Source organism: Brachycentrus maculatus, unplaced genomic scaffold (assembly GCF_059751285.1).
Source record: "Brachycentrus maculatus isolate JH-2025_06_01 unplaced genomic scaffold, ASM5975128v1 h1tg000207l, whole genome shotgun sequence".
Classification (NCBI taxonomy): domain Eukaryota; kingdom Metazoa; phylum Arthropoda; class Insecta; order Trichoptera; family Brachycentridae; genus Brachycentrus; species Brachycentrus maculatus.
In genome coordinates this window covers 194,681-212,500 of record NW_028280958.1, presented here as the reverse complement: position 1 = coordinate 212,500, position 17,820 = coordinate 194,681, and the positions used below count along the sequence as shown (strand labels likewise).

The following is a 17,820-nucleotide window of genomic DNA, read 5'->3' as shown; positions in this document are numbered from 1 at the left end:
TAATAGATTTAACAGGAAGGAGAAGGAAAGGAGAGAAATTAATAAGGGTGGTTAAAGGATTTTTTTTTTCTAGGTATGAAGTTTAACCCAGATGTGCAGTATAAAAAAAAACTGCTTACACATAGTAAAAACTAATCTCATAACAATGTTAATACAGTCTAAAATAGCAGATCATGAGCAAAGGATGACAAAAATGTTTATGTTTGTGATTGCTAGGTTCATTCGTAAATATTAAGACAACCCCAACAATGCTGTTGAGTTTATAATGTGTGCTTTATATTGTGTTTTTTTTTTGCCCTCAAGTGATATTACATTGGTATTTTATTGAATTTATTTTTATCACTAAACGTTCTTATAAACAATCACCCCATGCCCATGACCTATACCGATGTTCTAAGACTCTCAACAAATACCTAAAATATATTTTTAAATACATTTATTAGCAGACTTTCCTCAAATAGTAACCGCGCGCCCCTGCTATAGGTAGTCTTAAATATGATGATAGGTTGAAATATTATTTATCTTTAAATATGTATATTTTGTAAAAAACATATTTGAATGAGATTCAATCAATACAGTGAAATATGTGGGTAGCCATTTACTTCTATCAGTAATAAGTATCTGCTCTTTTCAGATGTAATTATATTTTGAAATAATAAGGATCAAAACGCCTTCTTTTTCTTACTTTTTCTCTCATTGTACGCTGTATAAAATGTTTCAGCCAGTATTAACTTTACATTTGGATGAAATATTACGAAACTTTTTTTTATTATTAATGAAAAATATGGACCAAGTTAACCCGCTAAAACCGCCAAGATTAATTATTGTTACTCTAACCATTCTCTAGTTAAACTTGAAAGGGAAACTTTTTTGGTCTCATTGTATATCCAAGTTACGTGAGTTGTAAGTAAAGGGGGTGGGGGCGTATTATCACGGAGAAGTTTAAGCCAAAGATTACCCAAGTTTAAAGAGTTTAATCGCTTTGGCCGTTGTGAAAAATCCAGAAATATGTGTTAATTTTAACTCTTGAAGATCTTTTTACAAGGGGTGGCTTTATTAAGCATCTTTCTTGGCAGCAATTAAATGGAGTCTGCAAAATTAATACGTCAGCGGAAAGATAATTCATCTAAACATTTTTTCTGAATCGATTTTCGTTTCTGTGTGATGATTTGACAGTCTTTTAAAAAATTATTTGTTAAATTTTCTTCATAGAGAAAACTGATAAATTATATTTATTTTATTTACCCTGATATAGCGTAAGCATTGTTTTAAGCCAAGGTATCGATTTACCTAACTAAATATAAATTTAAATTCAGTGTCACATGCTCCGGATATCAGTATTTCTTACGCGGTCTCGCGACGTGTTTCCGGTTATAGATCGGAGAGTTTTCATCTCAGAGATTCGAAGTCGAGATTTTGTTCTAGAAGTATCTGCTCTTGCCTCAATTCTACAAGTGACTATTGGTCGAAAAAGTTTTTGTTACAAATTTCGTGACCACTTTAAACTTTTTTATGTTAGAAAACTGAATTGAAACAACTCTTAGACCTTTTAAGTTCAGCTTAGGGACGGTCAAACTCTGTTGAGGCGCATTGTTATCTAATTGCACTCAGCAATGGTAGAAGGATCTTCCTGTTATCCTGATACATCCTTTAATCCTTACATTTCTTCGGTTAGGGATAAGGCAGGTTTTAGAAACGTGGAGGGTACGAAGATTAAATAGGGGATCGTGAATCTCGGGATTTACTTGTGAAAAGAAAGATCCGTTCGGTTCTAATAAGATTCTTTCAAGTTCTGTTTTGTAAAGAAATCGTCCAGAATATTCGAGTTATGAAAATTCACATTCAAATTTGGGACCATTTCTAATTTTTATAGACCATTTTTTCCCCTGAAAATATTATAGGTATAATATGTAATAATTAAAGTGCGTATACGCATGCGTGTAAAAAAATTCAAAAGTTTGTTCAAGAATATTAGATCTACTCTTCTTACTAAGACTATTGTTATCACCACAAGCTTGAAGAAGTTTCATATGTAAATATTTACTTTCTCATCTATGGTGAGATAATAATATATTTATTCTTCTTTTTGTATCCCTAATCTGCACCTCCATGGTGCATAAGGCACTCCATCGTATTGACGTAGTGTTTTCTTAATCATATCTTACATGAAGTGATCAATTCAGCGCTTGGCTTACCAAGTTCAGAGATATTTTATATGAAGCATAAAAGTAAAATACAAAAAAAAAATTGACCCGGGACCTCCAGCAGTGTACTAAACGCGCTTACTATTACACGACAATGTCAGAGAAAAGTGAAATCTATATAAAACGATCATTACCAAAATACGTCATACAAATACTTGATAGTTAAATACAAAAATGGCAGTATGATAGCTTGATGCCTATTACAGGAGGCTCAAAAGTTCTTCATCTCCATCGAGATAAAAGCTTTCTTTAAATAAAGACTAATTGGTGTAAGTCGATTTAAGTAAAAATTATTATTTCTAGAATGTTTTCCGCAGATACTTTGTGGCACATTTTATAAACTTTATAAAATTAAATAACTTTATTATAACCACTTTTTTATTAATACAATTTAACCTGCCGGTTTCAACAAGAACGTTGTGATAATCAGGGTTTATTTTAATTCAAAAACATTAAAATACTCTATTTTATTTCTCAAAATAATATATCAATATGATCCACAAAATTAATGCTTTCAATGTTCAAAACATTAAAATACTCTCACCAAAAACTTCCACACACTCCGTAAAAATCCTAAAATGATTATTCCACAGAGTAAATGATACCGCGATGATCAATTTCTTCAAATGGTTTATCTAACGACTTGTTTCATTCTGAAGTCATATTTGGCATTTTGATACCTTGCTCGTCCAACAGGTTGCAGATTACGTAATATCACCAACTTATTACCAAGTTCACGATGTGAGGCTGCGATACTAGGGACAACTAGTTCTATACACTGAACGGCTTATAACCCCGGACAGCCCCGCCATAATATCCGAGGCGAAATATTAACAGTTCGAAATGCTAGTCGCAAGAAAAATCGGATCTAGACTCAAACTATTAGTGGTGTTCCCTAATTGTAGTCAAGTCACTTAATATATTCATTTCATAGCTGTCATTTCATAAAACGCATCTAAGACGTGGTTCGACTCCTGACGAAATATGATATATTCAAGAAATATTGATTTTCAATTGGTTTGGATTTTTGTGATGTATTTCTTTACCATCCCAATCTTTACTTTTCTACCTGCAGACAAGCCTCTAAAAGTAGAAGTTATTCCTTTAAAACATTATAATTTAAAGCACTATTTAAAAAATATTACCTCCAGGGCGCTACGTCGTGATACAACTTGTATCTGATACATTGTACTATATAATCTTAGACAAAACGATGGTAAAATTCTAAATGTATTTTCGGTTTAACTTTTAAAACAAAAATTAAAGAAATTTAGCATTTTAGGTACAGCGTCAAACTGTATGGTCAAATTTTTCGAAAATAAAATAAATTTTTAAATTGTATTTTCGCTTGCAAATATTTTTACAGCATCCGTTTCATTCAAAGTGATTGAATGTCAATAATGAAAAGCAAATATACCTCGTCATAACTTGTTTCGTGCTAATTAAATTCCACGTTTACTTCAAGATTTGTGGTTACCCATTTCATAGTGCACAAAAAGCTGCTAACACTATTGACCCTTGAGTTCGTTTGGGAGTGGGTTTTTTCACACGGAAAATCCGCTCATCTTTGTTTTTTACACATAAGATTATGAAATTACCAAATTAATATTATAAATTATGGTAATTTAACCACATGGGATGTTGGGAATTTTAAAATATATTTTTTATTAATTTTTAATTGCTCTCATTATTGTAATGAGTTAACATATTTCGATGCATTAACAAAACTAAAATTAAGGCCCAGTAATCAAGATCCGTTATTAACATAATTGATTTTTTTTGGATTTTCGAAACTCATACATATCGCTCACTTCTTTCAAGAACGTCATTAATCAAAAAACTTGATTTTTCAGGAGACGTTTTCAAAGTTAAAAAATATAATACAACGCATTAAAAATAAATATCAAGCCACTTATTGAACTTTTTACTATGCAACAGATCTTTTCAGGTAAAACTTGAAGGATTTTTCTCCATTTGAAAAATATTTAGTATATTTGAAAAACAATTAAACAATACCTTTTCTTCAAAATGCAAAAACAATACTTTCTGCCCTGTAGCGGGTAAATATTAAGTTAAAAATACGCCGCTTTTGCTGGGATATAGTACATTTTCTGGGCATTCCGAAAACATGTACAACTTAAAATTGACGATTTTTGATTTATAACGTTCTTGAAAGGAGTGAGCGATATATCAAAAATCTTATGAAGCGACATTTATTATATATGTAAGTGTTCCAAAAAAATGAGTAGTGTGGTTGTCAATAATGAGTAGAATGTTGATTGTTACACGTGTATAAAGTGATAATTTAACCAGCCTATGACAAATCATAAGCCCTGTAAATTACCAGACTTCCACATTCTTCTTCATCTATGTTTAAATATTTAAAAATGTAAAAATTACTCCCATGTTGAGAAAACTCAGATTTGAGAATAAGAATTTGGTCACATCCAAAATTTTACCAAAATTCATATCTTTTTATTTTTTGTTGCGATGTCAAAGTGTAATTTTATCGTTTGCCAATTTCGTATTTTTACTATCATACTGAGAGGTACTTTTTAATACCGTAAAACCACCCGAAAGGGAAAGAGTCGTTAATATTTTGTGAAATGCATATTTCACGTTTTTACTGGTAGCTATTCAAATATTTATTGTTCGCCCACTGAATCGTAATAAACTGTTAATCTTTCCAGAGTATTACTTCCAGCCGAGCGAGTCGAATTCGGTTCGGCTTCTATCTGGAATATTTAATCGGAATTCTGCGTGCTTAGGGTAAATCTTATTTTCCAATAAATTCTTACTTCGAACCCAAAGTACGATTCCTAGTTTGACTCTTGTTTGCTTATTGCTATTAAAATTGTTCATTAAGAGCAGTGCCGGATTGGGGGCTCCATCACGTACTGTGAAGGACAAGTTTGTAAATCTTATTTTCCAATGAATTCTAACATAGAACCTAAAGTAATATTGCTAGTTTGACTCTTGTTTGCTTATTGCTATTAAAATTCTTCGTTAACAGCAGTGCCGGATTCGGGGCTTCATCACTTTCTGTAAAGGAAAAGTTTGTAAACCTTATTTAACAATAAATTCTTACTAAGAACTCAAAGTAGTATTCCTAATTTGACTCTTGTTTGCTTATTGCTATTAAAATTGTTCATTGAGAGCAGTGCCGGATTCGAGGCTCTATCACGTACTGTGAAGTACAAGTTTGTAAATCATATTTTTCAATGAATTCTTACTTAGAACCCAAAGAACTATTCCTTGTTTGACTCTTGTTTGCTTATGGCTATTAAAATTGTTCATTAAGAGCAGTGCCCGATTCGGGGTTTCATCACTAACTGTAAGGGGCAAGTTTATAAATCTTATTTTCCAATAATATCTCACTTAAAACCCAAAGTAATATTGCTATTTATATTAATATATATATTTTTTTTTAAACATTACCTGTTACAGTTTAAAACTCGCGTACATTCAATTGCAAGTGTCAAAATTAAAAGCAATCGTTGAATTAAATAAGACGATTTAAGTTTTGGAACAAATTAACTTTTACATTTTTATTTAAATAGATTGGTTGTTGGAAATGTATTTGTCATATCCTCCTATTTTATATTAATGAAACTCAGTAATTTGTTAGAAACGAAATCAGTAAAAAAAATCTTTGACAAATAAACCGTGACAGTTCTAATAAAACAGTTATATCGATTTCAATAATTAAATATTTTTCTGTTCTATAAATTATAAACTCGCGTGCAAATGGGTAGTATATATTTTATTCGATTTACAGCTTTCTCCGTTAACCCTCAGAAATTTGATATGCCATTCAAATATTTGTTTCAAAACCGTGTATTTTAGACGTTATAAATATTGGAATTCCCCTAAATATCATTCGTACATTACCGTCAACAGCAACAAAAATACGAAAAAAAAACAACAAGCTTCGAGTGTGGTAGGTAAATAATTTTTAACTTGGTAAATACCACTATTTTTTTTTTCAAATCAATTGTGACACGTGTTTCGATACATTTTTCATCATTGACCCGCATTTAATTAGTCCGCAACTAAATAACATGACTTATTTTGTTAATTGATTCGGTAATCACTTTGTGGTAATAAATAAGCATTTTTTATTTGAATTTTACTTGTTTTATACCACTTTTTATTCACTATCACCACATTCAATACCACTATTAATTCAATTGGTAAATACTACTGTTTATAATTAGTTAATGGTATTTGGTAAGCAGGGGCGTGCATTCCATATCGGCAGAAAAGCAGTGCCTATCCAAACTTATCCACGTGGTATAACAAAAACGCAACCTGACCTACTCTACCTTACTATGTAGTACCTAGTTTACCTCACTACAAACGTCTACTGCCTACCCTAGTAAGTAGTACCTAGCTTACCTTATTTCTACTTCTAATGGCTACCCTAATTAATTATGTGTGCCACTTTTAGTGAGTGAAATTAAACTTTTTTTTTATGTCATTTTTTTGTAGGAATATGTAAAATTTTGTCAATTTGTTATAATTTTGAAAACAGTTTATTTTTATTTATTTTTTATTACAACGTTTGCCTTCTAAGGCGTCGATATGCTTAGTTTGTCATTCGAATGTGCTATATAATACTAAGCAATTTGTGTTTGCAATTACTGTTCGTGTGTGTGTGTATTTGTATGCATGTGTCCGATAAATTCTTGCGTCATCATTCTTTTATTTTAGCGTACGTAGTTTGACGTTTCACTTTTTATATCGCAATTCTATCCTCATTTTATTACTGCGATGAGCAAAACTCGTTAGCGCTGTCTGCCTCTCGCACGCAATAGCTAATGCAGCTAGAGTGGGATATAATTATGAGGAAATAAACAAGCGCCTCGACATAGCCCCTGAGCAAACAGAGGCATCGTACACTTTCATTACTACGGCTGAAAAATACACATCAAATGTATACAGAAATAACTAAAAATTACGTTTTTATTTGTTAACTTTTTTACTAGTGTTTGCCAGGTTGCCGTTTGCCAGTTTGTTGAATAAATGTGCTTAAATAAATATCAAATGATGTGGAAAATTGTTGTTTTGATGATCTATATAATATATTTTCAAATTGTATTTTGTAGTATCAAAAGTATGATTTCTTCACGTATACTACTCACATACTTCACCAACAAGACACAAGGTGGCTTGGTGGGTCTCTGCAAAAAAAACTTCAAATATGTTTAAAATTGTGACTTGAATAAATGTATACAAGTTACGTTAGTAATTTTTATTTAATACGAATTCCTACATGCGTGCATTCTTACGTTTAAAAAAACTTAATTTCGTACCATGTTAAGCTCGTATTTTAATTTTTGTTTTTAGAATATTTATTTATAAATTCTTCTTCATTTTGTAGATCCTAAGGATTAATCGCAACATAATATAAGTTATGTAGAAGAAAAAAAAATTGACGCAATTGAAAATATTAATTAATAGAACAACCTATTAATTTTGTTTTTATAACAATCGAAAAACATTGTTTTGTTTTTTGTCTATAGCACACGGTATTGCTGATTATTCGCGCATTGTTATGCATCAGACTGAAAGAGTTGGATATAGTTACAAATGGGTTAGATCAGTATTCCGCAAACTGTGTGCCGCGGCACACTGGTGTACCGTGGTGATTAGTTGGTGTGCCGCGGAAAAAAAGTCTCGTTTTTTTTATATTAAACCATATCCGCTCCCTAGGTGGAGCATATGGAGTCCACAAACTGTTTTCAGACTTTTCTATCGGCTGTTAGCTCTCTTGCATCCTCCCAAGTCAGATCCGCGTCCCGAAGTTATGACGAGGACTGCTGACGAATTGTCAGCAGTGGTCGTCCTGGGGGGCGCGAACCTGATGCCTTGTAAAAGAGGCAAGCTTGATTAAGGCTCACAGGAGGCACGCGGAGTACATGGCCAAGCCAAATAAATCGCGTTTTCTCGACGACAGTTGTGACCAAGATTTGCTGCGTCCTACACCTTATCTCTTCACTCCTCACAAAGTCAAACCACCGCACGCCTAAAATTCTCCACAGACATCTATTCTCAAACCTAAGTACACGGCTTTTTTTAAAGATAACATCCTTATAAACAAGTGCTCCAAATTTTGATAACCTACGCTCAGTTGAACAGGTTCACATTTCGCATTAAACACGATATGTCAAATGTATATGTTTTCGCTTTATATTAATTTTTATAATTAATCAATATTAAATAAACCTTGTTTTTTCTTTGGTGTACTTCAAAAAATCTTTATTTGGCAGGTGCACCTTGAACAGAAAAAGTTTGCAAATCACTGGGTTAGATAATAATACGAGTTGTTGAGTAAGAGTCAATGGTTTCCAAATGTGATTCATCCGTTTGCCTCAACCGGATACTCAGTATAGTTCCATACACATTCCTATGATATTTTCTCTTGCAGTCGCAGATCAGGTATGATCTTTTTAGGATAGGTAAAACAAAGGGACAGTAAATCCTACTATTTTGTTTTTAATTGGCGAGTGTTGCGATGCATTCCGCATCACTACGGTGTTTGAAAATGATGCGGAATGCATCAAAATACGTGTCACAACAGATTGTAAGAAATAGTGGAATTTTTCAAGTAAAGCCCTAATTTGAAATTGATAGATATTACCACAAAGTGATTGCTGAATCAATTAATGAAAAAATAATCAAGTTGGCATCTTGGGAACAAAACAAATACGGATAGGCTTCGTGGCATAGTTGGGTAGCCCCTGCGAAACTGACGTCGCGGGTTTTATTCCCACCGATTGCTTAGTTTATTTAGGAAATATATATTTTTGTTTGGTCTTGGTGTTTGTGATGTATTTTATTTTTAATTTTACCTACCTTTCTTTGCCATTAAAAACAATAGAGTTTTTGCTGGTTATTCCCTAAAAATTGTATGTTTAATTTTTATGATTCAAATTTTTATGCTGAAAAATATATTTATACTTACCTACAATTGAAAAAATATATTTCATAAGTCAAAACCTGCAATTTCAACTATCTTTTTTTTTCATATTATTTTTTGATATCTCATCAAAGATGAAGACGAATATGGAAGTCAAGGTATTTATTTATTTTCATCTCACCAAACGATGTTTCGAAATTGGTTCATATATATTATATAACTTCCAAGAATTTGAGTAGTGTAGTTGCCAATAATGGGCAGAATTGGTGATTGTTACAAGTGTGTAAAGTGATCACTTAAACCAGCCTATGACGGTCGTCAGCCCCGTAAATGCCCAGACTTCCATATTCTTATATTATTTCGAGATATAAAAATACTTTGTGTTTTGATTCACTCACATTGACAAAACACAAAGTATTTTTATTTCTCGAAATAATATATCAATATGATCCACAAAGTTAATGCTTTCAATATTCAAAACATTCCATATTCCTCTTCATCTTTGATGAGATGTCAAAAAATAATATGAAAATAACTGCTATTATTTGAGATTATTCAGATTCGTGAACAAGTATTGGGACACACTCAAAATGTTGTAAGTCATTTTTTTTTCATTCAGCACAACCATTCGTAACATACGAATAGTACACAATGTACATGTGATATATTTTATATACGACAAAGGTTTTCGCATGTGCACACGCAACCCATTAACGAAGCACGTTGGTAAATAGTCATAAAAATGAAAATATACTCATCTCTTTGTGTGATAATGGTTCTGAAGGATTTCTTTTCTTACTTTTCATTTTGGAGCGATTATTTGGTCGCCATGATGTGAAACCCTTCGCGGTACAAATGATGTGTAAAGAGTATTTCAAGGTCTACGCAAAACTATTAGTTGAAATGATGGATGGTTTCATGTAATGATTCCACATAACATAATACAATCAGTGTTGCCAGGTGTTCGGTATTCTACCGAACCGTTTGGTATTTTAGCACCGTGTTCGGTGTTCGGTATGACAAAAATACCGAAGTATGGGCAGTTTGGTATTTTTTCTGATTAATCTAATTTTTCTGCCCAATAAAATATGCTTTTGCCAACCAAGAATATCATTCTGTACTTCACCATTTCGCTCACTCCTTTCAACAACGTCATTAATAAAAAACTCGATTTTTCAGGAGATCGTTTTTAAAGTTTGAGAATATAATAAAATGTGTTAAAAATAAATTTCAAGCCACTTATTGAACTTTTTACTGTGCAACAAATCTTTTTAGGTAAAACCTGGAGGTTTTTTCTCCATTTGAAAAATATTTAGTTTATTTAAAAAAAAATAATTAAACAACACCATTTCTTCAAAATGCAAAAACAACACGTTCTGCCCTGTTAAACATATGCCGCTTTTGATGGAATATAGTACATTTGCTGGGCATTCCGAAAATATGCACGACTGAAAATTGATCATTTTTAAATATGACATTGTTGAAAGGAGTGAGCGATATAACAGTTTGATGGGCAACTTTGTGTCCAGCTGTGGAAAGGCTGTTGCTTGATTGGAATGCTTATCAAAAGATATCAATAAGATTATTTGGTCGTTCGTTGCTAATGAAAATAGTAGATTGCATAGTGCAGGACATCCGTAATAGATGAAGTGTAGATATGGCGAAGGCTGAATTATGTCTTCTGCTTCTTTTTCTTCTTTTTCTATATCCTTAGGATCTGTTTGTACCTCCGCTTGTAGCTCTTGGGATGTTGACTCCCAGCAGTCTTTCCACCCTTTTGGAGGTCTGCCTGTGGGTCGGCGTCCTTCAGAGATTCCTTGAAGGGCGATACGTGGAACTCTGTCATCTGATATTCTGTTTACATGATCATTCCAGTATCGCCTTCATTGTCGTCCCCACCGTAAGATATCCTCCGTCTTACACATGCTCCGGATGTCGGTATTTCTTACTTGGTCTCGCAATGTGTTTCCGGTTATGGATCGGAGAGACTTCATCTCGGAGGTTCGAAGTCGAGATTTTGTTCTAGAAGTATCTGCTCTTGCCTCAATGAATTATATATACGATGTGATTGCAGTCTGAAATGTCGTGAAGTGCATGGGGCAATTAAAGCAAATAAGACATTGCTGGAACCTTGCATTAGTGAGAAAAAATATAATTTTTATAAGTTAGGTTAGCTAGTTGCCCTTATGCAATGGTACTTTGTATTTTAAGTTAATAATATAAATAAACGATTGAAACATTTTTTTGGTAAATTTTCGGTATTTATTTGTAAAAGACCTGGCAACCATGATTAAATTCAAGCCTTTCCAGTAGGTGTTCATGTTTTACCATAAGGAACAAATTTATTTTTCCCTTTGGCGTTTCTTATTCTTTGAAAATGTAATATTTATCAGGCGTCATTATTCTCAATCCATCATTATTATTCGCAAACATTTGATTGGTTGAAATATCAGAAAGGAGAACTAAAATACACTCTTTCAAAGTGCTTTTTATTTGTTGTGTTTGGGCCTATAATTATCACGATACAATAGACTCTTTTGTGTGAAAATATTTCGATTTGTGATCAAAGTTAAAGGAAACGTATTTATTGTCTGTTTGTTAGCTACAAAAAAGCATCTATGCCTTGTTTTAAAAACTTTTTTTATCCTACAAAAAGTGTTATTTTGAATAACATATACCTTTTTTGGTCAGAACTTGGATGATTATGCAAAAACCTTGTACAACCTACTTCTATCATCCATAAAGTCATTAAAAAAGAAGCTAAGTTTAAAAGTTTTCATAAATAGGCAATGGAAGTGAGTAGATCTGATCATCGTTCGGCCATATCTTATTTGATTGCATGTAGCAAACAATTTTCTGTCATGTAGTTTTATAAATAAATTTTATAAAATTTGCTCTCGGCACGGGATAACTCAGCGAGGGCACATGATTGTAACTTATTTAATTAAAAAAAAATAACTAATATTTTTAACGACGAAATATAAAAATGAAATTAATTGACTAATAAACGTTATTGTCAGCACCCTCAAGTATCGTACTTGAGGTCCCGGGTTCGATTCCCAGCGGTAGGGGTCAAATAAATATTATTGTTTTTTTTCACTCTAATATTAATTTAATATTACCCTGGACTGGTACACGTAGTGGAAGGCTGATCACCTTTTCTTCATATGTAAATGATCAAGATTGTACTGCGTTTATATGATGCAGTGTCCTGTGCACCATTATATGCAGATAAGGACTAGAATAGAATACAGAATATCTGCAGTAAGGAGTTGATCGCGTTGAGCGAACATGGCTAGAAACATTCGAGTATTACATACTTCATTCGGTATAAAAGGCTTTTCGTTTTTATGTTTTTTAGTCTCGGTGAACCTCGCTACATTTTTAGCATTTCCGAACATTTTAACTACTCCGGTTACAACTTTAACAAACCAATTTCCCCAAAGTCATTTATTCATAAAGTAGCCGTATCTTTATTACGAATCTCGCGCTAATCGCCAAAGTAGTTTAAACTCTGTAACTAAACTAACTGTACATTGGCACCAGTCGTGTTTAATGGCTATTTGGAAAGTACATATAATTTTAATGTCGTATTATAATGTAATAATCCTAATTTTAATATCAGATTTAATTAAGTAACATTTTTCTTGTTTCAGATTTTGAACAAATAGTCGTCCTTGGAGAATATCAAAATTATGTAAGTACATTTATCGAGTATGGAATTTAATACTTTTTGTTCGAATTTAGATTTCGCCTTGAAAAAGTACGATATGAAATATAAATAAATGAAAACTAACATTATTAAATATTTAACAAAATATAAATAGTATTGAACGAAATTTATTGTATATGATTTATTATTCTCTATAATAGTTGGTACGTTAAAAAAATATTTTGTGTTTAAGATAGATGGAACAGTTATATATCCTTTTATGAAATAAAACTCCAACATTGTTTTTAATAACTTTCATTTTGGTACTGTTTTCCAACCAGTTTTGAGGAATTCAAAAACTTATTTATCCAGTTAATATAATAATATATCGATATTATTTATTGATTCGGCATTAACTTTGTGGAATGACATGATTATTTTATTAAAATTAAACACTTGAATATACAACTTTATCGAGTTTTATTTTTATTTACGACTAGTTTCGAAAACGACAGTTGTTTTCATCTTCTAATTTGTACCAGAGTTTGAATTTGTTAATTAATTAATTAATTTGTAGTTTTTAATTTGTACCAGAAGATGAAAACAACTGTCGTTTTCGAAACTAGTCGTTAATAAAAATAAAACTGGATAAAGTGGTATATTCAAGTGTTTAATTTTAATAAAATAATATATCGACATCAGAAAGCCAAAAAAATTATTAAAATTAATTTATTATAAACACGTTATAATTTATTATAATCACATCCACCCGTTTTAAGGTAAACCTGATGTCTTGTAATAATTTTGTAACCTAAAAATTGTTCACTATTATACTTCAACCTTTTTTCATAAAAGTGTTTTTTTTCTCCCCTCCGCCTCCGAAATGTAGTGGTCACCATATTTAGCTACTGTACTGTAGTTTTCAGGCTTATTCCCTGGGGGTTAAAATGAATGTGAGTGATTTTCACTCTTATATTCAATAAATATTACCCCGAACTGCTACATAAAACGCAGGGCTTATCTCCTAATTTGTTATAAATTCTACGAGGCAGAGGTCAATTAAATTTTATTTTATTTAAATAATCTTTAAAAAACGCTGTTTACTATGCTCAAAAAAGGCCTGAAATCAATTAGCTTTTCATTATCATTTTTTAAAAACCTTCTGTTGTATTTTTGTTTACGAACACAGCACTATAAAACTTATTCATAAATTTAGTTATATTTACAATCATATTTTATTTATTGTTTCGGCATTAACTTTGTGGTAAGACATGTTACAATAATTCAAGAAAACACTTCGTTTTTTACCACTTGAGTTTTATCATAGACTACATGTTTCAGAAGCTAAACTTAGTTTAGCTTCTGAAACATGTAGTCTATAATAAAACTCAAGTGGTAAAAAACGAAGTGTTTTCTTTAATTATTTTTACAATCATATTTCAAATAACAGCCATAATCTTTAAGTACCTTTTACTGTCACATACAGGCGGTGGAAACTATACAAAAATAATTGTAAGTCTCAAACTTAATGCAAAGACCGAAAGTAAATTGAATTAAAGTTTTCAAGCTTCGCAAAGTTGCACCGGAGCTTTAAGCTTTGCAAGTGTTTCTCTTAGGCGCCGCCAAGTTTTGTCGCGAACTTAATTAAGACATTTTATTTTTCTGTTTCCCGTTTCACTGAAGTGAAGGAAATAACGGAGGGTCGAATGTCTTATTTGCATGCATAAATTTTAAATGGAAATTCTTCAATTGTGCGTGCTGTAACGACGTTATTATAATTCAGTACATTTTTTGAAGTATTTTATTTAATTTCATGAATGTTTCGCAGGTACTTTGTGGCACATTTTATAAACTTTATAAAATAAAACAAGTTTCTTTATTTTTTAATCATATTTTCATATGATGTACAGAGTGTGTTGAAGTTTTTGGTATCGTAAAGGAAGAGTTATTAACTTGAACCTAACTATGAGTATTTCAATGTTTTAGAATTTAGTTCATAAACCCTGATGATGACAAGGTTCTTGTCGAAACCGGTTGGATAAAGCATACCAATAAAAAGTGGCTAAAACAAAGTTGTTTCATTTTATCAAGTTTTACTTGGTAAATAACAACATTTCTTTAAACATGAAATGTGTTTCGATGCATTTCGTATAGTTTTCAAACACATTTAAATGATGCGGAATGCATCGAAACACGCGTTACAATAGATTTTAGTGGTATTTACAAAATAAAACTTAAATAAAAATAGATAGATATTACCACAAAGTGACTAACAAATCAATAAATAATATTATTTTTGATCGTCTTAGTTATTTTTTTTTACTTTTTTTTTCTGTTTTCTAAGAGAGAAATATGATAATAAAATATCAAGAAAGGACTGTTGAGATAATTTGGGCATATAAATCAAATGAGTGAAAAAAAAAATAAAACAAAATTTTGAGTCAAGTGTATTTGGTAATAGAAGCAGAGGTAAACCGAGGAAAACCTGGCATGATCAAGTATGTCAAAAAGTTGAAAATGGTCGGGTCAGGAGTCAAATTGATCGGCGGGTATGTAAAAGGAGATGCATAAATGTGGAAGGGACAAAGATTGTTTGCAATTGAGATTGGTGTGACGTTCATTCTCTCTGCCTGCCCATGGTTTGTTAGTAAGTTAGAAAGCAGCATTAATTGACATATTAGGTTATCGAGGTCATGTTAAGATTTTTGTATTCAAATCATAGTATAAAAAAAGTATCTGTAATGTGGTTTTATCGTAAATATTTCTTTTTCTCATTAAAACTTTTAAAATACTAAAATTTTATTACAGAGTGAAAATATTTTCGTTCTTTTTCTCCCATTCCTTTAGTGTTTATATAATACTTTGTGGTCGTATTACAAATTTTCGGCAAATAAATTTTTTAGAAATAAATTATTATTTTCCTTGCTTACACGTGTTGCTGGTATTGATCGACATCAATAAAAGCGAGAAATTAGAACATAATTTCTTAAATATTAGACTATTATTAGATAGTTATTAATTGGTTATTTGATACCTTTTAATAACTGATAGTCTACATAAGATATTAGACTATTTTTTATTAGCTAAAATATCCAGCATATACAAAATAGAAGCAATCAAAAATTATCCCATAAAATTGCTTCTTTTTCAGAAAACTGTTTTGCAATGAATATTATTAAAAGATAATAGCAAAATTATAGTCAGTCTACTTAAAAAAAGAAAAAAAAAGAAAATATAAAGCACACATTTCTAACTAACTAACTAAACTAACTAAACATCACGCCGCTTACCCGCAGGGGTAGGCAGAGAGAATCGAACGCCACACCACTCTGTCTTTGCAAACATTCTTTGCCTCTTCTACATTCATGCATCTCCTCATACATACCCGACGATTATTACGATTCCTGACCCGGCCGCTTTCAAGTATTTGACATACCTGATTGTGCCAAGTTTTCCTCGGTCGTCCTCTGCTTCTTTTTCCAACTACATTCGCCCCATAAATTTGTTTAACCGTTCTTTCTTCACTCATACGCTCCACATGTCCAAACCATCTCAACACACCTTTCTTAATTTTATCGATAATGCTTATCTTAAGCACACATTTCTAATATGTATAATTTCACAAAGCTTGTGAAGCAATAAAAATATGTTTAAAAATGTATATTTTTATGCATGTTGCTGTTATATTGAACAGATGGCGCTGCCATTGCAATTAATAATGCTGTTTTAAAAAAAGGCATGTTATTATCTGTCGCAAGTATAAAATGTTTCTCTCCAGTTTTATTTTTATTAATATGATAAAAATAAATAAAACCTGTCGTGTTAAATATTTTCTTCTATAATATAATTTTGTATCATGTTCTGAACAAATGTTAAAGTCTTAAGAAGTGAAATTGATCTGAAAACTAAATATTTTTCTTGTATATTTATTCGGTACCCGTTAGTAAGTACTTGTGAAATAAGCTTTTCTGAGCTGGTTTCGATAGCAGTCCATGCCCGCCTTAACAAAAACTGTTTGAGCGTGCAATATATGATTAAGCTTAAGTAAGCACGAAGAAACATCGCGAATTTCTCGCTTAACAAAGTTTATTTTATATGTGCAAATAAATGTTCGTCTCAAAAACACTTTGGTAAGAATTTCTGTATCTTAAACAATTCTGTTTGGTTTCGGTAACATTTAGATAACGGAATTACTTTACATAGCGACATGATGATTCACACACGCGTTCATCATATTAGCGGGTAAAGAGCCGAGAGGGTGGTATTTTTGAATGATGTTTATTTTTTTGTACATTTTGATCCATTTCGCATTTCAAGAATGACAAAATAACATCTCGTTTCTCATTGTTTCTGAAGTGTGTTTTAATTTTGAAAATCTTTAATTTTCGTTAAGTTTCGTTGTGTTAAGGTCTTACTCTCAATAGTAGAATTCATTTAGCGCCCGGCTGCGCTGAGAGTCGTACGTCAACAACGTCAAGTATTCAAAATGAGGTAGAGTGGGCACGAACCTAGAAACTTCGACTCAGAATAAACGATACTAACCACTGGACCAGAAACCAATGTCATTATTTCCAGTCATACCAGTTAATCCTAAATATGTATCACTTACGACTATATACATTCTTCAAATATTGTACAACGAAGTTAAATATATATATTTTTAAAGTAAAGTTATTACGTTATATTGAGTTCGTCAGAATTCGATTTATTGAAGTAAAAAATAGATTTCCATTTAAAATTACAATGCAAATTTATTCAATTTTTAAGACAGTACGGCGTCAATTTGACGTCAGATCAGTTTGATTGAATTTATCTTTGATAGATTTTTCTCATCTTCTCAATTTTATGCCACTATCAAATGATCGTCAGCAGTATTTATTCTTCATAAAATTTCGGCTTGAAATATTATCATAGCGTGCGATATTTCGTATAAATTTGTAGAGGCGTCTTTATTACGGCTCTAATTATTTCCAAACCATAAAATAATAATTCTGCTCTCGCAATGAAAGCGATCCGATTTAAAATTAATTTTACTTTATTGC

The 17,820-nt window shown here is 31.5% G+C and overlaps 1 protein-coding gene across 1 annotated transcript in view; it reads left to right on the top strand.

Annotated features, from left to right (window-relative positions):
* Positions 1-17,820, top strand: part of Tl (toll like receptor) — a 277,297-nt gene that overhangs the window by 137,926 nt on the left and 121,551 nt on the right. Inside the window, exon 4 of the mRNA XM_088263907.1 lies at positions 12,783-12,823. The gene's annotated coding sequence lies outside the window, so the exon portion shown is untranslated. The remainder of the gene's footprint in view (positions 1-12,782; positions 12,824-17,820) is intronic.